General features: G+C 36.4%; 1 protein-coding gene and 1 pseudogene across 1 annotated transcript in view; both read right to left on the bottom strand.

Annotated features, from left to right (window-relative positions):
• The window catches only part of ARID2 (AT-rich interaction domain 2), a 283,049-nt gene that overhangs the window by 195,713 nt on the left and 60,455 nt on the right, over positions 1–26,881 (bottom strand). The gene's annotated exons all lie outside the window — the stretch shown is intronic.
• Positions 4,511–6,004, bottom strand: LOC119543342 (annotated as a pseudogene).

Here is a 26,881-nt window from a genome sequence, read left to right on the forward strand (position 1 = left end):
ATCACAGATAAAAACGGGAAAACTGAAGTACTGTAAGGCAGGCTGGGTTCAAGGACTGAAAAGTATAATTGAAAGGGGGCAATGAATGAGGAAAAACAAACAAATCTAGGAACTGGGGAGAAAAATCTGGATGAAAACAAACAGAACAGATCAGGGTTCCTGAAAAAGAACAGAGGAAAGTAAAGTTTCTCCTGAAAGTGAAGCAACTGCACATAAAAGGACAATCTTAAAAGTTGTACCACATGTTCAAGGCAAGAAAAAGGTGAAGACGACCTGAGAAAATGTGAAGAGCTAATGGGGTCAACATTAAAAGTTCAGTATAAGCTGGATCAAGCATCAAAGAAGAGCCTTAACACATAGCTAATCTACAAGAAAACTCTAGGAAAGAGGAAAAATTGACTTTCAGTAGTAGTACATCAGAATAATCAGATGGCCAGACATCAGCAAAATTTACAAGCCATTCTAAGAAAGAGGAAGATATAGCTCAGTCAAGGGAACACATTAAAACATTCTAGGAATTTATCCATTTCATCTAGATTATCTAATTTCTTGGAATACAATTGTTCATGGTATCCTCTTCTACTCCTTTTTACTTCAGTGGGGTTGGTAGTAATGTCTCCCTTTTCATTTCTGATTTTAGTCATTAGTGTCTTCTCTTTTTCTTTGCCAGTCTAGATAAAATAAAGGCTTGCGGATTTTACTGTTTTTTTCCTAAAAACCAACTTGATTTTGTCGATTCTATTGTTTTTTTACTCTCTATTTCATTTGCCTCTGCTCTAATCTTTGTTATTTCCTTCTTCTGCTTGCTTTGGGTTTAGTTTGCTCTTCTTTCTCTAGTTCTTTCATTTTGAGGTTGGGTCTCTGATTGAAATTTTTCTTCATTTTGAATGTAAGCATTTAAAACTATAAATTTCCCTCTCAGCACTGCCTTTGCTGCATCCCATAAGAGTTGGTATATTGTATTTTCATTTTCATTTGCCTCAGATGTCGTCCTAATTTCCACTGTGTTTTCCTCCTTAACTCACTGGATGTTTAAGAGTACACTGTTGCATCCCACATATTTGAGAATTTTCCATTTCTTCTTCTGTTATTGATTCCTAGATTCATTCCATTTTGGTCAGAGAAAATACACTATGATTTCAATATTTTTGAGTTTATTGACACTTGTTTTGAGACCTAAGATATAGGTCTATCCTGAAGAATGATCCATGTAGACTTGAGAAGACTGTGTATACTGTTGTTGGGTGAATTGTTCTACACAGTTCTACTTGATTTAGAGTATCACTCAAGTCCTGTGTTTCTTTACTTACCCTCTTTCTAGAAGTTCTATCCATTATTTAAGTGGTGTGTATAGTCTCCTACTATTAATGTAGATTTGTCAATTTCTCCCATCAAATCTGTCAATATTTGCTTCATATATTTTGGGGCTCTGCTGTTGGGTGCACATATATTTATAACTGTTGTATCGTCTTGTTGAATGTCCCCTTCGTCAGTATAAAATGACCCTCATAACATTTTTTGGCTTAAAGTCTATTTTAGTTGATACTAGTAGTTACTCCCAGCTTTCTTTTGGTTACTACTTTCACTTTCAACCTCCCTGTATCTTTGAATTTAAGGTAAGTCTCTTATAGACAGCATATCATCGAGTCATGCCTTTTTATCCATTCTGACAATTTCTGTCTTTTGACCAGAGTGTGCAATCCATTTATATTTAAAGACCCTATTTATAATGCAGGACTTTCTTCTGTTATTTTGCTTTTTACTCTTTGTAAGTCTTATGCCTTTTTTGTCCCTCAATTTATCCATTAATGCATACATTCATATTTATTTGAATTTTTGTACTGTACCATATTGAGTCCCTTCTCATTTCCATCTGGATATAGTTTTCATTTGTCTTCCCTGTGGTTACTATGCAGTTAAGATTTAACACCCTATGGGACTGTGTGATTGTGAAACCTTGTGGCTCACACTCCCTTTATCCAGTGTATGGACAAATGAGTAGAAAAAAGGGAAACAAAGAATAAATATGGGGGAGGGTACGAGATGCTTTGGGTGTTCTTTTTTATTTTTATTGTTATTCTTGTTTTTTGGAGTAATGAAAATGTCTAAAAAATTGATTGTGGTGATGAATGCACAACTATGTGATGATACTGTGAACAACTGACTGTAAACTTTGGATGATTGTTATGTTATATGAATATATCTCAATAAAATTGCATTTAAAAAAAGATTTAACATCCTAAATGTATAGCAATTGTATCTGATTTGATACCAACTTGATTTTAATAGCATACCAATACACTGTTCCTATACCCTTGCATTCCCCATTTGTTACAAACTATCTTTGTACATTGTATGCTCCAAACTATAGATTTATCTTTATATTTTATACATTTGAATTTTAGCACCAATAAGAAGAAAGAAGTGGAGTTACACATGAAAAAATACAATACTATTATACTGACTCTTATAATTACATGGATGGTTGACTCAAGAGATCTTTCTTTATGTCACTTTGAAGCACTGTCTAGAGAACTCTTTAGCATTGCTTGTAGGGCAGGTCTAGTAGTGACGAACTCCCTCAGCTTTTGTTTTCTGGGAATGTCTCAATTTCTCTGTCATTTGTGAAAGAAAGTCTCTGCATATAAAATTCTCAGTTGACAATGGTTTTATTTCAATACTTTAAATAGTTCAATCTATTGCCTTCTTGCCTCCGTGGTTTGTGATGAAAAATCAACACTCAATCTAATTGGGATTCCCTTGTGCATAACACACTGCTTTTCTCTTGCAGCTTTGAGAACTCTCACTCTGTCTTTTGTACTTGACAGTTTGGTTGATATGTGACAGCATATTTTTTCTCCAAGTTTATCCCCTTTGGTGTTTTCTGGGTTTCCTGATTGTGCACATTCACATCTTTTATTAAGTTTGGGAAGTTTTCTGCCATTATTTCTTTGAAAAAGCCTTCTGTTTCTTTTTTTCTTTATTCTTCTTCTGGAAACCCCATTATGCATTTATTGGTATGCTTGATGGTGTCCCAGAGGTGGCTTAGGCTAGTTTCATTTTTGATAATGCTTAGGCTAGTTTCATTTTTGATAATTCTTTTGTTTTTGAAAATTTAAGTAAATCAACCTTCATTTAAATTATCTTGACTTTGAGTTCTCCGATTATCTCTTCTGCCAAATCCAATCTGCTGTTGAACCTCTCCAGGGAATTTATCATTTCAGTTAGTGTGGTTATCAACTCCAGTAGTTTTGCTTGGTTTCATTTTAAATTTCTTTATTAAGATTCTCAAATTGTTCATTCATTGTTTTCCTGATATACTGAGTTCTTTCTCTGTATGTTCCTTTATCTCCTTGAACATAAAGAAGGTGGTTTGTTTTTTTTTTTTTTTGTTTTTTTTTTAAGGCTTTCTCCGGTATGTCCTCAGTTCCAATCCTCTACATTAGTGTTTTCCAGATTTTTATCTTCTTTCCTTAGATGGATAGTCATTTCCTGTTTCTTTGTCTTAGAACCTTTTGTTGCATACAGTACATTTTAATATTTTAAAATGTTAACTCTGCAATTTATTCCCTAAGATGTCTGTTTCTGGAATGTGTAATAAGCTGGTGATACAACAGAGATTTTCTTGAATGTCACTCCTCTTAATAGGAAGGTCCACCAAGGGGAACACAAAGCTCAGCATCCTCCCTCTCTTTTCTAGTCCGATGTCTGGTCCTGGGCTTGTCCTTGTTAGTGACTTAAGAATTTTCTATTTACAGGAGTTTGACTGCCCCCACTACTTCCCAGGAAACAGAGCTTCTTCCCCCTTTCCTGGGTATATTACTGCAGGACTTAAAGCAGGTAAGCTTTTGCCCAGTTTCTCTGCCTAAATTATTTTTGTTTTTTTTTTTAATCCAAATATCTAAGTTACTAATTTAAAGAGCTTTTAAAGACAGCTTGAATGCAATCCTACTTATCATTAAAATATATATGTATATTTATGTCCCAGAAAAGATTTAAGATAGCTAAACTGTTGCTTACTATGTTATGTTCTGGTAATTTTTAGACCTTCAAATAAATCTTTAGTAGAGCAAATTAAAATATCACTAAAGTAAGATATTTTATAGAAGCAATAGAAAGTTGTAAAAATGAAAACTTCAGTATTCTATTGAATCATCTATAATCAAGACTGTCCCAGATATTTACTTTTGCAGTCAAAATAGGAAAAATGTTCAAATTTTACTATTATAAAGTTATGTAGATGATTGAAGGAAAAAATGGATAATTGATAATTGATCCCTTTTCTGAGTTAGCAATAAAGATACAGACACCTGGAAGTAATCTTCATTAGTGAGTAGACCCTCTCATGAAGTTCTCAATTTTCTTATGAAAGAAAACATACATAATGAACACTGCTAATTAAGGGGGGGAATAATAATACTCAATAGCTGTATACACATACACACACACACACACACACACACACACACACACTTTCACATACTTTTTGATCCTCTCAATCATCCTTTGCTATACATATTTCAGATATCCTTTCCAATGAGGTATTTTCTCAATAAACGCTGAAGAATGCCAAGAGAAGTTTGCTCTTAGACCTAATTTTCATGTATTCAAAGAATAAATACAAGTGAAAAATGTTCTTTTTCTAATCTTACTTTCAGAAATTGCATTAGATATTTCATATTTTCCAAATTCATGCTTCAGAGAGAAGAAAAGAAATTTCTGAAGTTTACCTTTGGATTGTTTAGGGATTCCAGGTAACATTTTTAGTTGAGAAAAGTGTTTCTTTGCATTGCGCCCATTCTTTGAAGAGGCATTCAGTGTCGACTGTCCAGATGTAGGTGTTCTAAAAATCAGTGCTGGACTCTTGCCTTTGGGACCAACCATATCACAATTTAAGTTTGCACAACATAGAGACTTTCTCCTGGTGTCTTTGGGCTGGGTTTCTTTGTAGTAGTAGTAGGATTGCTCTTTAGTGCTGACAGAAACCTTCTACTTTTACCAGGACATTTAACTGTTCTGTTGCACGTTTTACTAATCAAAAATATACTTTTGGAGTCTTTGTACTTTTTTACAACTTTCGCCTCTTCAAAACTGAATGCATAATTTTTTTTGCTTCTCAACGAAGAAGTTCCTGTATTTTGGGTATTAGAGTCTGGGCTTGGGTTTGAGATGCACTCGAGAATTATCTAGCACCAGCAACTGAAAACAGGATGGACACGTTTCTTCAAAAAAGGTGTTTTTATAATCGGAGACAGCAGGTCTCACCTGGGCAGCTAGCTTGTAGTTTCCATGCTGCTGACACAAGGTAGTGTTTCTGCCTCATCGCAGCAGCTGTTGTTTTTTCCAGCTATGGAGACCCAGTTCAATTGTTTCTTTCATTGCCTTAGCTGCTCTTGCCTGGAGGACACATTCTGGGAAGTGGGGCAGGCAAGAGAAGAGCTTCCCAAGTCAGTCTTTCCCAGCCATAACAAGGCCAGGTATCCAGAAAGGCAGCACTGCCTGGCTCCAAACTGCCCTGGAGAGGGGATGACGGAGGGGCCAGGAAGGGTATCAGGAACTTCTGCCACAACTTCCCAAAGCTGTGCTTTCTTGACCCGCCCAGCAAATGAAGCCCATCAAATGCCCTCCACAGCTCTGAGGAAAGGTACCATCTTTAAGTCTCCATTGCTGCCTTTGTCCAGGATGAGATGGAAAAATGGCTCTCCCAGAGCTGGGTCCCTAGTGATCCAAAGTAGCTAATCAAAAGTAGCAATCTGCAATAGGTCCCAGTCCATCCAGAATCCTGGAAAGTAGATTTTTATATCTCTTTCTTGCATGAGTAAGCAACACCAGGGACCAGACCTGCTGCTGTCTGTGAGAGAGGGGGCTGGAAAACAGTAACCACTGTGAAGAGATCAATTACTGGAATTTACCATAATTTATTAGCATCTTCCTCTTCCTCTTCCCTGGATGCTGCACAGTGTTTTACTGGAATTGGAGTTTCAAAATAGTTGATTCAGACAGTTCATGTCTGTTTCATATTTGTTCTGCTGGACAAATGATTACAGGAGCTGCCTGCTGCGCCATCTTTCCACCATGAGAAGTAATATTCTCCTCCCCACCCCTCTCCCTATCCCTAACCCCCCCTTTTGGTGATACTATATTAAATGAGCCATGGGACAAAGAAAAAATCATAATATAAAGTAGAGAAAGATCTTTTAACTGAATGATCATAAACCAGTACATGCAAAAGTTCTGGAAACAACAAAGCCAGTACTTAAGAGGAAAACACATAGCCTTAAAAATACAATTATTAAAAGGTAAGGCTGAGGAGATTATGGAGGCGGGGCAAGATGGCGGACTGGTGAGTTGTATGTTTTAGTTACTCCTCCAGGAAAGTAGGTAGAAAGCCAGGAACTGCGTGGACTGGACACCACAGAGCAATCTGACTTTGGGCATACTTCATACAACACTCATGAAAACGTGGAACTGCTGAGATCAGCGAAATCTGTAAGTTTTTGTGGCCAGGGGACCCGCGCCCCTCCCTGCCAGGATCAGTCCCATGGGAGGAGGGGCTGTCAGCTCCGGGAAGGAGAAGGGACAACTGCAGTCGCAGCCATTATCAGAAACTCATTCTACTGATCCAAACTCCAACCATAGATAGACTGAGACCAGACACCAGAGAATCTGAGAGCAGCCAGCCCAGCAGAGAGGAGACAGGCATAGAAAAAAACAGCACGAAAAACTCCAAAATAAAAGCGGAGGATTTTTGGAGTTCTGGTGAACATAGAAAGGGGAAGGGCAGACCTCAGGCCCTGAGGCTCATATGCAAATCCCGAAGAAAAGCTGATCTCTCTGCCCTGTGGACCTTTCCTTAATGGCCCTAGTTGCTTTGTCTCTTAGCATTTCAATAACCCATTAGATCTGTGAGGAGGGCCTATTTTTTTCTTTTTTTTTTTAATCCTTTTCTCTTTTTCTAAAACAATTACTCTAAGAAGCCCAATACAGAAAGCCTCAAAGACTTGCAATTTGGGTAGGTCAAGACAAGAGCAGAACTAAGAGAGCTCTGAGACAAAAGGCAGTAATCCAGTGGCTGAGAAAATTCAATAAACACCACAACTTCCCAAGAAAAGGGGGGTGTCCGCTCACAGCCATCATCCTGGTGGACAGGAAACACTCCTGCCCATCGCAAGCCCCATAGCCCAGAGCTGCCCCAGACAACCCAGTGTGACGGAATTGCTTCAAATAACAGGGACACACCACAAAACTGGGTGTGGACATTAGCCTTCCCTGCAACCTCAGCTGACTGTCCCAGAGTTGGGAAGGTGGAGCAGTGTGAATTAACAAACCCCCATTCAGCCATCATTTCAGCAGACTGGGAGCCTCCCTACACAGCCCAGCAGCCCAGAACTGCCCTGGGGGGACGGCACTCACCTGTGACATAGCACAGTCGTCCCTCAACAGAGGACGAGGGGGTGCACGGCCTGGAAGAGGGACCCACTCACAACTCTAAGGAGGCATACGCCAATACAAAGGACTTGTGGGTCAGTGGCAGACACAAACTGTGGCAGGACTGAACTGAAGGATTAGACTATTGCAGCAGCTTTAAAACTCTAGGATCACCAGGGAGATTTGATTGTTAGAGCCACACCCCCCTCCCTGACCGCCCAGAAACACGCCCCATATACAGGGCGGGCAACACCAGCTACACACGCAAGCTTGGTACACCAATTGGACCCCACAAGACTCATTCCCCCACTCACCAAAAAGGCAAAGCAGGGGAGAACTGGCTTGTGGAGAACAGGTGGCTCGTGGACGCCACTTGCTGGTTAGTTAGAGAAAGTGTACTCCACGAAGCTGTAGATCTGATAAATTAGACATAAGGACTTCAGTTGGTCTACAAATCCTAAAAGAACCCTATAAAGTTAAGCAAATGCCAAGAGGCCAAAAACAACACAAAATTATAAAGCATATGAAAAAACCAGACGACATGGATAACCCAAGCCCAAGCACACAAATCAAAAGGTCAGAAGAGACACAGCACCTAGAGCAGCACTCAAAGAACTAAAGATGAACAATGAGACCATAGTACGGGACACAAAGAATATCAAGAAGACCCTAGAAGTGCATAAAGAAGACATTGCAAGACTAAATAAAAAAATAGATGATCTTATGTAAATTAAAGAAACTGTTGACCAAATTAAAAAGATTCTGGACACTCCTAGTACAAGACTAGAGGAAGTTCAACAACAAATCAGTGACCTGGAAGATGACAGAATGGAAAATGAAAGCATAAAAGAAAGAATGGGGACAAAAACTGAAAAAATCAAAACGGACCTCAGGGATATGATAGATAATATAAAACGTCCGAAAATAAGACTCATTGGTGTTCCAGAAGGGGAAGAAAAGGGTAAAGGTCTAGGAAGAGTATTCAAAGAAATTGTTGGGGAAAACTTCCCAAATCTTCTAAACAACATAAATACACAAATCATAAATGCCCAGCGAACTCCAAATAGAATAAATCCAAATAAACCCACTCCGAGACATATACTGATCACACTGTCAAACACAGAAGAGAAGGAGCAAGTTCTGAAAGCAGCAAGAGAAAAGCAATTCACCACATACAAAGGAAACAGCATAAGACTAGGTAGTGACTACTCAGCAGCCACCATGGAGGCGAGAAGGCAGTGTCACGATGTATTTAAAATTCTGAGTGAGAAAAATTTCCAACCAAGAATACTTTATCCAGCAAGGCTCTCCTTCAAATCTGAGGGAGAGCTTAAATTTTTCACAAACAAATGCTGAGAGAATTTGCTAACAAGAGACCTGCTCTACTGGAGATACTAAAAGGAGCCCTAAAGACAGAGAAACAAAGAAAGGACAGAGAGACTTGGAGAAAGGTTCAGTACTAAAGAGTTTCGGTATGGGTACAATAAAGGATATTAATAGACAGAGGGGAAAAATATATATGACAAACATAAACCAAAGGATAAGATGGCTGATTCAAGAAATGCCTTCACAGTTATAAAGTTGAACGTAAATGGATTAAACCCCCAATTAAAAGATACAGATTTGCAGAATGGATCAAAAAAAATGAACCATCAATATGTTGCATACAAGAGACTCATCTTAGACATGGGGACACAAAGAAATTGAAAGTGAAAGGATGGAAAAAAATATTTCATGCAAGCTACAGCCAAAAGAAAGCAGGTGTAGCAATATTAATCTCAGATAAAATAGACTTTAAATGCAGGGAGGTTTTGAGAGACAAAGAAGGCCACTACATACTAATAAAAGGGGCAATTCAACAAGAAGAAATAACAATCATAAATGTCTATGCACCCAATCAAGATGCCACAAAATACATGAGAGAAACACTGGCAAAACTAAAGGAAGCAATTGATGTTTCCACAATAACTGTGGGAGACTTCAACACATCACTCTCTCCTATACATAGATTGACCAGACAGATGACCAATAAGGAAATTGAAAATCTAAACAATCTGATAAATGAATTATATTTAACAGACATATACAGGACATTACATCCCAAATCACCAGGATACACATACTTTTCTAGTGCTCATGGAACTTTCTCCAGAATAGATCATATGCTGGGACATAAAGCAAGGCTCAATAAATTTAAAAAGATTGAAATTATTCAAAGCACATTCTCTGACCACAATGGAATACAATTAGAAGTCAATAACCATCAGAGACTTAGAAAATTCACAAATACCTGGAGGTTAAACAACACACTCCTAAACAATCAGTGGGTTAAAGAAGAAATAGCAAGAGAAATTGCTAAATATATAGAGACGAATGAAAATGAGAACACAACATACCAAAACCTATGGGATGCAGCAAAAGCAGTACTGAGGGGGAAATTTATAGCAGTAAACGCATATATTAAAAAGGAAGAAAGAGCCAAAATCAAAGAACTAATGGATCAACTGAAGAAGCTAGAAAATGAACAGCAAACCAATCCTAAACCAAGTAGAAGAAAAGAAATAAAAAGGATTAAAGCAGAAATAAATGACATGGAGAAGAAAAAAACAATAGAGAGGATAAATATTACCAAAAGTTGGCTCTTTGAGAAGATGAACAAGATTGATAAGCCCCTAACTAGACTGACAAAATCAAAAAGAGAGAAGACCCATATAAACAAAATAATGAATGAAAAAGGTGACATAACTGCAGATCCTGAAGAAATTAAAAAAATTATAAGAGGATACTATGAAAAACTGTATGGCAACAAACTGGATAATGTAGAGGAAATGGACAATTTCCTGGAAACATATGAACAACCTAGACTGACCAGAGAAGAAACAGAAGACCTCAATCAACCCATCACAAGCAAAGAGATCCAATCAGTCATCAAAAATCTTCCCACAAATAAATGCCCAGGGCCAGATGGCTTCACAGGGGAATTCTACCAAACTTTCCAGAAAGAACTGACACCAATCTTACTCAAACTCTTTCAAAACATTGAAGAAAATGGAACACAACCTAACTCATTTTATGAAGCTAACATCTAATATCAAAACCAGGCAAAGATGCTACAAAAAAGGAAAACTACCGGCCAATCTCCCTAATGAATATAGATACAAAAATCCTCAACAAAATACTTGCAAATTGAATCCAAAGACACATTAAAAAAATCATACACCATGACCAAGTGGGGTTCATTCCAGGCATGCAAAGATGGTTCAACATAAGAAAATAAATCAATGTATTACAACACATTAACAAGTCAAAAGGGAAAAATCAACTGATCATCTCAATAGATGCTGAAAAAGCATTTGACAAAATCCAACATCCCTTTTTGATAAAAACACTTCAAAAGGTAGGAATTGAAGGAAACTTCCTCAACATGATAAAGAGCATATATGAAAAACCCACAGCCAGCATAGTACTCAATGGTGAGAGACTGAAAGCCTTCCCTCTAAGATCAGGAACAAGACAAGGATGCCCGCTGTCACCACTGTTATTCAACATTGTGCTGGAAGTGCTAGCCAGGGCAATCCGGCAAGACAAAGAAATAAAAGGCATCCAAATTGGAAAAGAAGAAGTAAAACTGTCATTGTTTGCTGATGATATGATCTTATATCTAGAAAACCCTGAGAAATCGACGATACAGCTACTAGAGCTAATAAACAAATTTAGCAAAGTAGCGGGATACAAGGTTAATGCACATAAGTCAGTAATGTTTCTATATGCTAGAAATGAACAAACTGAAGAGACACTCAAGAAAAAGATACCATTTTCAATAGCAACTAAAAAAATCAAGTACCTAGGAATAAACTTAACCACAGATGGAAAAGACCTATACAAAGAAAACTACATAACTCTACTAAAAGAAATAGAAGGGGACCTTAAAAGATGGAAAAAGATTCCATGTTCATGGATAGGAAGGCTAAATGTCATTAAGATGTCAATTCCACCCAAACTCATCTACAGATTCAATGCAATCCCAATCAAAATTCCAACAACCTACTTTGCAGACTTGGAAAAGCTAGTTATCAAATTTATTTGGAAAGGGAAGATGCCTCGAATTGCTAAAGACACTCTAAAAAAGAAAAACGAAGTGGGAGGACTTACACTCCCTGACTTTGAAGCTTATTATAAAGCCACAGTTGCCAAAACAGCATGGTACTGGCACAAAGATAGACACATAGATAAATGGAATTGAATTGAGAATTCGGAGATAGACCCCCAGATCTATGGCCGACTGATCTTTGATAAGGCCCCCAAAGTCACTGAACTGAGTCATAATGGTCTTTTCAACAAATGGGGCTGGAAGACTTGGATATCCATATCCAAAAGAATGAAAGAGGACCCCTACCTCACACCTTACACAAAAATTAACTCAAAATGGACCAAAGATTTCAATATAAAAGAAAGTACCATAAAACTCCTAGAAGATAATGTAGGAAAACATCTTCAAGACCTTGTATTAGGCGGCCACTTTCTAGACTTTACACCCAAAGCACAAGCAACAAAAGAAAAAATAGAGAAATGGGAACTCCTCAAGCTTAGAAGTTTCTGCACCTCAAAGGAATTTCTCAAAAAGGTAAAGAGGCAGCCAACTCAATGGGAAAAAATTTTTGGAAACCATGTATCTGACAAAAGACTGTTACCTTGCATATATAAAGAAATCCTACAACTCAATGACAACAGTACAGTCGGCCCAATTATTAAATGGGCAAAAGATATGAAAAGACAGTTCTCTGAAGAGGAAATACAAACGGCCAAGAAACACATGAAAAGATGTTCAGCCTCACTAGCTATTAGAGAGATGCAAATTAAGACCACAATGAGATACCATCTCACACCGATTAGAGTGGCAGCCATTAAACAAACAGGAAACTACAAATGCTAGAGGGGATGTCGAGAAATTGGAACTCTTATTCATTGTTGGTGGGACTGTATAATGGCTCAGCCACTCTGGAAGTCAGTCTGGCAGCTCCTTAGAAAACTAGATATAGAGTTACCATTCGATCCAGCGATTGCACTTCTCGGTATATACCCGGAAGATCGGAAAGCAGTGACATGAACAGATATCTGCACGCCAATGCTCATAGCAGCATTATTCACACTTGCCAAGAGATGGAAACAACCCAAATGTCCTTCAACAGATGAGTGGATAAATAAAATGTGGTATATACACACGATGGAATACTACACGGCAGTAAGAAGGAACGATCTCGTGAAACATATGACAACATGGATGAACCTTGAAGACACAATGCCGAGCAAAATAAGCCAGGCACAAAAAGAGAAATATTATATGCTACCACTAATGTGAACTTTGAAAACTGTAAAACAAATGGTTTATAATGTAGAATGTAGGGGAACTAGCAATAGAGAGCAATTAAGGAAGGGGGAACAATAATCCAAGAAGAACAGATAAGCTATTCAACGTTCTGGGGATGCCCAGGAATGACTATGGTCTGTTAATTTCTGATGGATATAGTAGGAACAAGTTCACAGAAATGTTGCTATATTAGGTAACTTTCTTGGGGTAAAGTAGGAACATGTTGGAAGTAAACCAGTTATCTTAGGTTAGTTGTCTTTTTCTTACTCCCTTGTTATGGTCTCTTTGAAATGTTCTTTTATTGTATTGTTTTTTTTTTAAACTTTTTTTAAAATTTTCTTTTCATACAGTTGATTTTAAAAAGGAAAAAAGTTAAAAAAAGGAAAAAAAAAAAAAAAAAACAAGGAAAAAAAATATGTAGAGCCCCCTTGAGGAGCCTGTGGAGAATGCAGGGGTATTGGCCTACCCCACCTCGATGGCTGCTAACATGACCACAAACATAGGGGACTGGTGGTTTGATGGGTTGAGCCCTCTACCATAGGATTTACCCTTGGGAAGACGGTTGCTGCAAAGGAGAGGCTAGGCCTCCCTATAATTGTGCCTAAGAGCCTCCTCCTGAATGCCTCTTTGTTGCTCAGATGTGGCCCTCTCTCTCTAGCTAAGCCAACTTGAAAGGTGAAATCACTGCCCTGCCCTCTACGTGGGATCAGACACCCAGGGGAGTGAATCTCCCTGGCAAAGTGGAATATGACTCCCGGGGAGGAATGTAGACCGGGCATCGTGGGACGGAGAACATCTTCTTGACGAAAAGGGGGATGTGAAAGGAAATGAAATAAGCTTCAGTGGCAGAGAGATTCCAAAAGGAGCCGAGAGGTCACTCTGGTGGGCACTCTTATGCACAATTTAGACAACCCTTTTTAGGTTCTAGAGAATTGGGGTAGCTGGTGGTGGATACCTGAAACTATCAAACTACAACACAGAACCCATGAATCTCTAAGACAATTGTATAAAAATTTAGCTTATGAGGGGTGACAATGGGATTGGGAAAGCCCACTTTGTCTAGTTTATGGATGGATGGGTAGAAAAATAAGGGAAGGAAACAAACAGACAGACAAAGGTACCCAGTGTTCTTTTTTACTTCAATTGCTCTTTTTCACTTTAATTATTATTCTTGTTATTTTTGGGTGTGTACTAATGAAGGTGTCAGGGACTGATTTGGGTGATGAATGTACAACTATGTAATGGTACTGTGAACAATCGAATGTATGATTTGTTTTGTATGACTGTGTGGTATGTGAATATATCTCAATAAAATGAAGATAAAAAAAAGGTAAGGTTGAAACTTTATGAGATGAAAATTCATCTCAGAAGGTTAAGAAGAGTAGCAAAATAAGCACAAGGAAAGTAAAAGAAAGGGGATAAAAGATAATAGATTATCAATAAAGCCCAAACTGATTTCTCAGGAAAACCTAATAAAGTTTATTTGCTTTTCTAAGACTGATGGTGGGGGGGTGGGTGGGCAAGAGCATTCAGATTATAAAATCTGAATAGTACTATAATTATTAAAAAACTTCAGTTTGTAATCACAAACCTAACTGTTCTGGTTTGCTAATGTTGCCATTATGGAAAATACCAGAAATGTATTGGCTTTTATAAAGAGGATTCATTAAGTCACAAATTTATAGTTCTAAGGCCATAAACATGTCCAAACAAAGGCATGAATAAGAAGATACCTTCACTGAAGAACAGCCAATGGTGTCCAGAAAACCTCTGTCAGCAGGGAAGGCACATGGCTGGCATCTGCGTGTCCCAGGTTGTGTTTCAGCTCCTGCACCTCAAAACGGCATCCTACAAAATGTCTCTGGGTTTGTCTCTCTTGGCTTCTCGGAAACAAATTCTGGCTAGCATCTCTTAACATCTCTAAGCATCAGCATCAGTAAACATCTGGGCTTGTGTGGCTCTTTTTAAAGTAGTCTAGTAAACTAATCAAGACCCACACTAAATGGGTGGGATCAAATCTCAATGGAAATATTCAATCAAGAGTTCACACCCTAATCAGAAAGATTAATAAATCTACCGCCACAAGATTGTATTAAAGAATATGGCTTTTGGGAGGACATAATATATCCAAACTGGCACACTAACCCACAAAGAAAACTGTAGATCCTAGGTGATTTACTGGCTAATTATATTAAAGATTTGAGAAATAAATAACAACTTATTAATAGTAATCTTACATATACTTTTACAAAGAAGAGAAAAATCTCAGCATAATTTTGATAAATTTGATAAAAAATTTAGTAAGGCTATTTCAGGAAAAGAAAAGGCCAACTTACAAAAGTAGATATAAAACCACAAGTAAAATACTAGTAATTTAAAACATAAGAATATATATAAAAGGATAATATTTTATGAGAAAGGTGGGTTTATTCCAGGAATTAAGGTTCATTTAACACGAAAAAAAAAAATCATGTTATATGCCAAATTTATAGAATATAGGAAACAAACCATATGATAATCACAATAGATGTAGAAAAACTGTTCGATAAAATCCAATATCCATTTGCAATTAAAGAAAACACAGAAAAATTAGTTATACAGAAACAATGACAATGCTCTCCTAAAACTCAGTTATTAGGTGTAATACTTTTTTTCTATCTCATGATTGATCACTCATTAACCTGGCAACTAAGTGTCTAGCAATAAAATAAAAGATATAAATACACCACAGATATATATGAATTTTGCATTTTCCGAGTGAAAAATTCAGAATGGTTCTTGAAAAAATTGAGTTATCTGCAAAATATAAACTGTTTTTCAATATTAAAAGTTTAAAGAATTTCTTCATAAACTTTGAAAATGATGAACTATAAAACAATTTTGTAAGTATATCTAAGTTGTTTCATTCTAGAGGTACTTTATGTTAAAAGGTAGAATTAAACATTTGCCTGTATCACTAGATAGATACATATACTTACACATGTGAACAAACATACTCTCAGGCAACATTTTCTCAAGCTGGTAAAAAGATTAAATGATTTGTGGGTGGTAGAAAGACACGGCAAAAAATTAACATTGACAATGGAAAAGTTTTAGTAATAGATGGTGGAAATGGTAGCACATTGTGAATATAATCAACAGCACTGAAATATGTATTTGAATACAGTTAAAAAGGGAAAATTTTTTTTAGCTTGAATATGTTACTAGAATAAAAATTTAAAAAAAACAACCCATAGGACTGTACAACACAACTCCCTTCCCCCAATATAAACCACGGATTATAATTAATAGTACAATTATAATAATATTCTTTATTCAACTGTAACAAATGTACTACACTAATACAAGGTGTTAACAATGGGGGGGGTATATGGGAACTGTATTTTATGCATGATTTTTCTGTAAATCTACCTGTATAATTTACAAAATGCATTTTTTTAATTAACATTGGTGAGAAAATAGGTCTCTGTAAGATATATTTTCAATCCCTATTACTACAAAAAGAAAATCCCAGGTTGATGCTAGTACTTCTTTGACACCTCTCTCATCCATCTTCCTTTTTAACAAAGATTATGGGCTCATTGTTTCCTATCCACTCTACTGAATTTTAATGTTCTCTTCTTTTCCTAACAGGTCTAACTATTTAATGTGACAATGTGTTATTTACATTTTCTATACAATTATTTAAGTAATAAAGAATCTAATATAAATAATTTAAGTATTAATCATGGTAAGACTAAAGATCACCTACCACATGGAAACAAATCACCATGAGTGGTTGACAGTATAAACAACAAGCAATTTAGACTTCTAAAAATTTCACATATAGGAATCATCAGACATAAATTCCAAAGTAATCATATACAAAATATGAAAATAAATAAAATAAGGAACCAGATAATTGAGCAAACAATAAGATGTAATAACGGCATCCTATATATGGCTAATATATGCAATTAGTCCCAAAAGGACGGAATAAATAATATGGCAAAAAGACAATATTTAAAGAAATAATGGCTATAAATTTTCCAGAACAGATAAAATAACTAAATTCATTGATAAAGGAATAAAACACATATTCATAAAAAAAAAAAAAAACAAAAAAAACAAAAACAAAAAAACAAAAAAACCCCACCAAGAACTCTGTAACAAAACTCCACAAAGTCAAAGCGAAAAATAAAAGTCTTAAAAGCAGTGTGCCGGTTTGAAACTGTTACGTACCCCAGGAAACACTATGCTTGTTTAATCCACTCTTGTGGGTGGGATCTTTTGATTAGGTTGTTTCCATGGATATGTGACCCACACAGTTGTGGGTGGGACTTTTAGATTAGATTATTTCCATGTAGATGTAACCCCACCCATTCAAGGTGGGTCTTAATTTTAATTAGTTCACTGGAGTCCTTAAAAGAGCCAACACAGACCCAGATGTTGGAAGATGCTAAGCTAAGAGATGAAGCCAAGTTTGCCCCAGAGAAGCTAAGTGAGAACCCATAGATGCTTAAAGGAGTAAGCCACTGAAATCAGAAGCTGAAAGCAACTCAATGCGGGGGCAAAGGACCATCAGATGCCAACCACATGACTTCTCAGCTGACCGAGGTATTCCAGATGCCACTGGCCTTTCTTCAGTGAAAGTATCCTCTTGTTGATGCCTTAGTTTAGACACCCTGATGGCCTTGGAACTATAAATTTGTAACCTAATAAATCCCCTTTATAAAAACCAATTCATTTCTGGTATTTTATATTCCAGTGGCTTTATCAAACCGGAACAAGCAGCCAAGCAGAAAAGGCAAATCACCTACAAAGAAATAATAACAAGACTGAAACTGATTTCATCATTGACAATCTAAAGGCATAAGGATAGCGGAATATCATCAAAGTTCTGTTAAGAAAAAAAACTATCAACCAAAAATCATGTCCTCAACAACAAGAAATCATATCTTTTAAGAACATGGATGAAAAAAAGGATTTTCAGACAAATAAAACGTTTTTCACAAAAAGACCTACACTAAAGGATATGCTAATAGACATACTTTGAGAAGGAGGAAAATGATACCAGAAGGAAGATTTTAGAGGACCAAATAAACGGTGAACGAAGAAATTGGTAAATCTGGAGGTAAATCTAAAAAACATTGTCCATATAAAATAATCAAGATAATAATAATGTATATTTTTAAAGACAATAACAAATATCCATAAAAAGGAAGTTTCAAAGATCTGAATGCAGATAATGAGAATGAAAATGTTCTAAGTTCATTATTGTTTAAGAGCAGATGAAATTGTAACTTAAGACTCTGTTGAGTTAATACACATTCAGCATTTTCAGAGAAACCTCACAAATTACCAAAATAGAAATAAAACTTGCAATCCAGTGCGTGTGTACAACTGAAATAAAAACAAATAAACCAAAACATACATTAGAAGTATATTTTAGAAATATTCAAGCAAAAAAGCAGGAAAAATAAAAAGATTAAGAGTGAGGTAGTAAAAGCAAGTCGAAATGTACCTGTGATCACCAATAACAAATGATATATTAATAAACTCAAAACTTACAGAGAGATGACTGGATGAAAAGAACCAAAATCAAAACATATGCTTGTTATGAGATACCTAACTCACAAATATAGAGAAAGATTCAAATTAAACTGACAGAAAAGATTATCAGTTACATTCAGCTCAAAATGGCAGTTGTTATATTAAAAGCAATGGTGTTGTTTAAATATACATAAACACAATTATTTGGTTCAAGTAGGGTCACCATGTACAACAAAAGGTTCAATTCACCACAAAGATATGAAAGTTCTAAACTTGTGTGCATCAACAAAGTAACCTCAAAATATTCAAACCAAAAGTTCCTAGAATAATAGGGAGAAATTTAAAAATTTACCATTGTAGTGGGAGATTTAATATATCTCTTATGTACTGTAATTCAGGCAGACAAAAAATTAATAAAGATATAGAAGATAAGCACAATTAGCAAGCTTAATCTAACAGATGTTTAAATTAGAATACAAATGTTCTCCAGAAGCACACAGGAATATTTATAAAAATTGGCCACAAACATATTAGGCCAAAAAGAAAATCTCAACAAATATTAAACAACTAGGGTCACATAGACTACATCCTTTGATAACAATGCAACTATTTCAGAAGTAAATAACAAAAAGATAAAAAAAAAATTATTGGTTAAACAGAAGGGCTACAGAGGGGAGGAAGGAGCCTGAGACCCCATGTCCCTCATAAATGTTAATCCAAATGACACCACACCATCGTCTACTAGATAAACAAGGAAATAATCTTGAACTTCCGGTTGACTAAGATGGCAACATAAGATGCTACAGGATGCTGTTACTCTGGAATCTGAATAGCTAGTGACAACTGGCAGAGCCACCTTCCTCAAAACTCAGGAAATCAGTTAAAGGCAAAATTCAGGAAACTAGTTAAAGGGGTGAGGTAAGAGGGCAAATGGTGAATCATGAAAATGCAGCACTAAAAATGGTAGGAGAGACTTGTGGCGTCTTTGCTAGCCCCTCTTCTATCCTTTCTCTGGCTCTCTGTGGCATCAACATGGTACCCATGAAAGATCTGTGGCAATGTCTCAGAGGAAGCAGTGTAAACCCTATGTGCATACTGGGGTGCCCATATGTCAGTGTCCATCTAGCAAGTATGAGCCTCAAAGACTGAACGACTAAACTCATCTCTGTCTTTTGTACCCAGAAATTACCCTCCAGAAGGAGGAGCTGGCTGAGAAGTGAAGCAGTGTAAGAAACGAATCAAAATGGCCTGGCACAAAGGATTACTGGCTATAAGACATAAAGCAAAGCACTTCTGAGTGGGGGAAAATTTGTTTCATAGGAAGCAGGGAGACATTTGAATTCCTATAAACAGGGGAATTCCGAAATCCAAGTGATACCACAAGCCTAGGACAAGACACAGGCTCAAAAGACCCTACATATTACTTTCACCTCAGGCTGATCTTCTTAATAGGAGGGCTAAACTCTGAAGGAGAGCACTAGCCAATGCAGAGAAAAAATTTTTTGGCATTGCTTTCTTGGTTTTGGTTAGCTGCCACTCAAGGAAATCTCTATCATATTACTAGCTGGGCACAGGCTTAGGAAACAGACAGCTCTGGGATTAAATCCCAGAATCAACAAATTAAAATATTAAAAGTACAGTGTGCAGAAAAGATTATAAAACAAAGAAACAGGAAATGATGGCCTACCCAAAGGAACAACATAAAAATCCAGAAACAATAAAGAACAGATTTGGGACATACCAGAAAGATGATCCACAGTATGTTCAAGGAGATAACGGAAAACATGGAGAAAGAAATAAAGGATACCAGGAAAATGATTAATGAACAATATGAGAATCTCAATAAAGAGAAATTTCAAAAAGGAACCAAATGGAAACACTGGAGATGAGGGTCACGATAACCGAAATGAAAAATTCCCTAGAGGGATTTCAACAGAAGATTGAAACTGATAGAAGAATTAGAGAACTCAAAGATAAGACAATTAAAATGATTCCAATTGAGGGGCAGAAGGAAAAAATGAAAAAAAAAAAAAAAGCAAAGAGAGCCTAATATAGCAGTGGGACACCATCAAGCATATCAATTCATGTATTACGGGAATTCCAAACGGAGAAGAAACAAACAGAAGGAACTGAAAGAAATAACAGCAGAAAACTTCTAAAATTTAACAAAAGACATGAATATACATGTTCAAGAAGCCCAACAAACCCAAAAAGGATAAACTTGAAGCTGACCATGCCCAGACACATAGTAGTCAAACTGCTGAATGCCAAGGACAAGAAGAGAGTTCTGACCTGCAAGAGAAAAGCAATGAGTTTTTTTTACAAGGGAATCCCAATAAAAGTGCATGCCAATTTCTCATCAGAAACCTTGGAGGCAACAGGGCAGTGGGGAAAAATATTTAAAGTGCTGAGAGAAAACATTTGCCAACTAAGAATTTTATATCCATCAAGACTGTCTTTCAAGATGAGGGAGAGATTAAAACAGTCCCAGATAAAAGCAGAGGGAGATCGTCACCACTAGACCTGATCTACAAGCAATGCTAAAGAGAGTTCCTCATACTGATAGAAAAGGACACTAGGCAGTGGACTGAAGTAGCATAAAAAAATAAAGACCCCAGTAAAGGTAATCATACACAGTTATAAATCCTAGTACTTTTGTTTTATCTTTTGAGTATGAAACTCTGCTCTCTACTTCTTATAGATTCTGAGCTACAATTGCATAATGATACATCTATCATTATGGAAATACAATGTAAAAAGATATAATTTATAACAAGTACAACAAAAAGGTGGAAAAAAGGAAAGGTATGGCAATAAAATATATATGCTATAGAAAAGTTAAGTGGGTATCAAATCAAACATGATTGTGATACATTTAGGATGGTTAATTTGAGACCCATGGTAATCACAAAGAAAATACATGAAAAAGATAAGCAAAAGTTATGAGAAAGGAATCAAAATGGCACATTACATAAACTCAAATAAATATGAAAGCAGACATTAATGGAAAAATGGAGGATAAAAAAAAGCATAAGACCAAATAGCAAAATGGCAGAAGAAAGTCCTACATTATCAGTAATTACTCTAAAGGTAAAGGGAGTAAACTCTCCAGTCAAAAGGCACAGATTAGGAGAATGGATACAAAAAGCATGACCCAAATATATTCATTTTACAGGAGACTCATCTTAAATTCAAAGAAACCAGAAAATTGAAAGTGAAAGGATGGAATAAACATACATACCATGCAAATAGTAACAAACAGAAAGTTGAGGTAGCTATATAAATATCAGATAAAATAGATTTTAAGTTAAAAACCATAATGAGGATCAAAGAGGGTTACCATATACTGACAAAGGGTTCAATTCAACAATAAGACATAATAATTATAAATATATATATAGATATATTTATACACACACACACACACACACATACATATATTTATACTGACCGGGAACCAAAATATATGAAGCAAATTTTCAGAGATTTGCAAGGAAAAATAGATGGCTCTACATTAATAGTAGGAGACTTCAATGTACCACTTTCAATAACAGATAGAACATCTGGACAGAAGTTCAATAAGGAAATAGAATATGTGAACAATACTATAAACCAACTAGATCTAAGAGACATATATAAAACACTTCGCCCAACAGCAGCAGAATACACATTCTTCTTGAGAGCACATTCTCTAGGATAGACCATAAATTAGGTCATACAACAGGTCTCAATAAATTCAAAAATATTGGAATCATACAATTTATTTTCTTCAACCACAATGGAATGAAACTAGAAGTTAACAACAGAGGGAAAACTGGAAAATTCACAAATATGTAGAAATTCAACAATGTACTCTTAAATAATCAATGGGTCAAAGAAGAAATCAGAAGGGAAATTAGGAAATATCTTGAGGTGAATAAAAACAAAAACACAGAATACCAAAACTTATGGGATGCCACAAAGGCAGTGCTGAGAGGGAAATTTATACCTCTAAATGCCTACATTAAAAAGAAAGAAAGATCTTAAGTCAGAGACCTAACATTACAACTGGAGGACCCAGTAAAAGAAGAGCACACTAAACACAAAATAAGTGGGAGGAGGGAATTATAAAAGATTAAAGAGGAGATAAAATAGAGAATAAAAAAACTCTAGGGAGAGATTCTAGGGAGAAAATGGCAGCATAGAGAGGAGTGGAAGCTAATTAGTTCCCCCAGAGCAACTAATAAAACAACCAGGAACAACTAGTAAAAGACCTGGAATAACTGCTGGGGGATGACCATGACTGTCCACACATTGTGCAACAATCTGGATTGGGAGAAATGCCTGGGCTCACAGCATAAAATCTGTAAGTAAAAACTGCGGACCCATGCCGGGAGCCCCCTGCACCCACAGCAATATAAACTGCAAAGCCTCGCGGTGCTAGAGAGCAGCATTCCCAATATACCTTAGCCCAGCTTCAACTGGGGTTTTAACTGGCAAACGTGGACTGATCAATGTGAGCTGCAAATCCCCAACAAGTAGACAGAGGCTTTTAATGGTGACCGACCTTGAAGAGCCACAGGACGTATCTGTCTCAGAATGGGGAGCCCAAAGGATTGGGTGCTTTCTCTGGCTGACAGGTAAAAGTGGGAGTCATAGACTGACCCTGAAAGGGGACTTTCTGTCCCTTTTTCTCTCTCTCAACCTGGGCGGCTCAGTGGAGAACGCCTCAGCCGTTTTCAGCTCGCAGTGCTCGGCAGCAGAGAAAGCCTCAGCCATTTAAACTTGCAGCACTCTGATCCAGACAAGGGTGGAGACAGCAGAGTCAGAGAAACAAAGAATCTATTTATATGTAAATGACCTCTCCCTAGGGTGCATATCTACCCTAAGAGGAAGAAGGTGGTACCAAGCTCTACTACACGCCTTCCATTCAGAACCAGACCCCAGAGCCTGGGGGAGACAGCCATGGGCCACACTTCTTCACACCAATCTGGAGTGACAGGCTGACAGGAGCCACCTGCTGGGCAGAAAAACACAGGGTGTGTCAATCCTCTAAGACACACCATTAAGAAAACTGGATACTGAATATTTCTGCCTTCTGGGACCTGAGCCTGTTCTGGTCTGGGAAAACCTGACTGGGGTAACCAAGGAAACCAGATGCTTAGACAACAGAAAACTATAACACACACTAAGAAAAACGAAGTTATGGCCCAATCAAAGGAAAAAACTTATACTTCAACTGAGATACAAGAATTGAAACAACTAATGCTAAATCAATTCAAAAAGTTTAGAGAAGATATGGCAAAAGAGATAAAAGCTATAAAGAAAACACTGGGCATACATAAGGCAGAAATCAAAAGTTCGAAAAAACAAATGGCAGAATCTATGGAAATGAAAGGCACACCACAAGAGACAAAATGACACAATGTAAACATACAACAGCAGATCTCAAGAGGCAGAAGAAAACACTCAGGAACTGGAAAACAAGACCACTGAAAGCCTACATACAAAAGAATAGATAAAGAAAAGAATGGAAAAATATGAGCAACGTCTCTGGGAACTCAAGGATGAAACAAAGTACAATAATGTACATATCATTGGTGTCCCAGAAGGAGAAGAGAAGGGAAAAGGGGCAAAAGCAATAATAGAGGAAATAACCAATGAAAATTTCCCATCTCTTATGAAAGACATAAAACTGCAGATCCAAGAAGCACAGCATACCCCAAACAGAATAGATCTAAATAGACCTACACCAAGACACTTAATAATCAGACTACCAAATGTCAAAGATAAAGTGACAATCCTGAAAGCAGCAAGAGAAAAACAATCCATCACAGAGAAAGGAAGCTTAGTAAGACTATGTGTGGATTTCTCAGCAAACCATGGAGGCAAGAAGGAAGTGGGGTGATATATTTAAGATACTAAAAGAGAAAAACTGCAAACCAAGAATCCTATATCCGGCAAAACTGTTGTTCAAATAAGAGGGAGAGTTCAAAATATTCTCTGACAAACAGACAATGACAGAGTTTGTGAACAAGATACCTGTTCCACAGGAAATACTAAAGGGAGTACTACAGACAGATAGGAAAAGACAGGAGTGAGAAGTTTGGAACACAATTTTGGGTGATGGTAGCACAACAATGTAAGTATACTGAACAAAGATAACTATGAATATGGTTGAAAGAGGAAGGTTAAGAGCATGTGGGACAATAGATGGAAAGAGAAAAGATAAAGACTGGGACTGTTTAAGTCAGTGAAACCTAGAATGTTCAACAATTTTGATAAAATGTACAAATACGTTTTTTCATGAGGGAGAACAAATGAATGTCAACTTTGCAAGGTGTTAAAAATAGGGAGGTATGGGGAGGATACAATCAACATAAACTAGAGACTACAAAAAAAAAAGAAACATTCTAGGGAAGTTTGAATACTATGTCATTGTAATCACAAAGGTTATACCCATTTCCAATCTTAGAGGAGGACCTGAGACGCAGTTTAAACATTAATTAAGGACCCTGAATTTGGACTTAAACACTATTTTTACTCCAAGTTCTACCATTTAGAAGTTTTGGTTTTTTAGGGATATGTATTTATCCTTTCTCATTTTATTATTTTTTAATAGTATTGGCACATATGGAAACTTATAGTGCTTGTATGTGAATTAAATGGTATCTGTAAAGCTTTACTGAATGGCTGGCAAATTATTAACATTTAATAAATAAATGCTCTAATTATTATTATTAAAAAAAAAGGGAGAAACCAAAGATAAAAGTTGATTCTCTCAAAAGGTCAATAAAATCAACAAACTTTTTGCTAGACTGACAAAGGAAAAGAGAGAGAGGAAACAAATGACTAAAATCAGAAATGAAAGGGGGGACATTACAACTGATTCCACAGAAATAAAAAGGATTATAAGAAGATACTATGAACGATGCATGCCAAAAAATAGGATAACCTAAACAAATTGGACAAATTCCTAGAAACACAGAAACCACCTACACTGACCTCTAGAAGAAATATAAGATCTCAGCAGAACAATACCTACTAAGAGATTGAAACAATAATCAAAGACCTCACAACAAAGTAAAGTCCAGGACCTATGGCTTCACAGGTGAATACAATCAGCCCAAGAAGGATGAATACCAATCCTGCTCAAACTCTTCCAAAAAGTTGAAAAGGAGGGAGCACTCCCTAACTCATTCTATAAGGACATTATCCTAATACCAAAGGAAGATACAGATAACACAGAAAAAAAAAAATAAGAGGCCCATATTCCTTGGGAATATAAATGCAAAAATTCTCAACAAAATACTAGCATACCAAATCCAACAGCACATAAATAGAATTATGCACCATGATGAAATGAGCTTTGTCCCATGTATGCAAGGGTAGTTCAACATAACAAAATCAATTTGTATAATACACCCAATTAACTGAACAAAGGTGAAAAAAGCACGTGAGAATCTCAATTGATGCCAAAAAGGCATTTGACAAAATCCAGAACCCCATCTTGATAAAAACACTTAGAACACTAGGAATAGAAGGAAAGTTCCTTAACATGATAAAAGGCATGTATGAAAAACCCATCATTAACATCATGCTCAGTGGTGAAACTCTGATTTTCCCTCTAAGATCAGGAACAAGACAAGTATGCCCACTATTACAACTGTTATTCAACATTGTACTGGAAATCCTTGCCAGAAAAATTAGGCAAGAAAAAGAAATAAAAGGAATCTAAATTGGTAAGGAAAACGTAAAAGTTATTACCCTTTTAGCAGATGACATGATACTATATAGAGACAATTATCAAAAACCCACAACAAAGCTACCAGAGCTAATAAACAAATTCAGCAAAATGTTGGGATACAAGTTTGACATGCAAAAATTAAGTGCTTTATGTACTGGTAATGAACAATCTGAAGAGGAAATCAAGAAAAAAAAATCGATTTACAATAGTATCTAAAAGAATCAAATATCTGGGAATAAATTTAACCAAGGATGTAATGGACTTGTACTTAGAAAACTATAAAACATTGCTAGAAGAAATCAAAGAAGACTAAGTAAATGGAAAGACATTCTGTGTTCATGGACTGGAAGACTAAATATTGTTAATGTCAATTCTACCCAAAGCGATTTACAGATTCAACACAATCCCAGTAAAAACTCCAATAGCCTTCTTTATAGAAATGGACAAGATAATCCTTAAACTCGTTTGGAAGGATAAAAGGCCTTGAACAGCCAAAATCATCTTGAAAAAGAACAAAGTTGGAGGACTCACACTTTCCAATTTTAAAATTTATTACAAAGCTTCAGTAATTAAAACAGCATGGTATTGTACACAGACATACAGACCAAAGGAATCAAATCAAGAGTTCTGAAATCAACCTTCATATATCTATGGCCAACTGATTTTTGATGAGGGTATCAAGTTGACTCAATTGGGAAAGAAAAGGCTGTTCAACAAATGTGCTGAGAAAACTGGATGTCAATATGAAAAGAATGAAGGTAGACCCCTACCTCACACCATATACAAAAATCAACTCAAAATGGATCAGACTGAAATATAACAACTAG

Source organism: Choloepus didactylus, chromosome 8 (assembly GCF_015220235.1).
Source record: "Choloepus didactylus isolate mChoDid1 chromosome 8, mChoDid1.pri, whole genome shotgun sequence".
Lineage (NCBI taxonomy): Eukaryota > Metazoa > Chordata > Mammalia > Pilosa > Megalonychidae > Choloepus > Choloepus didactylus.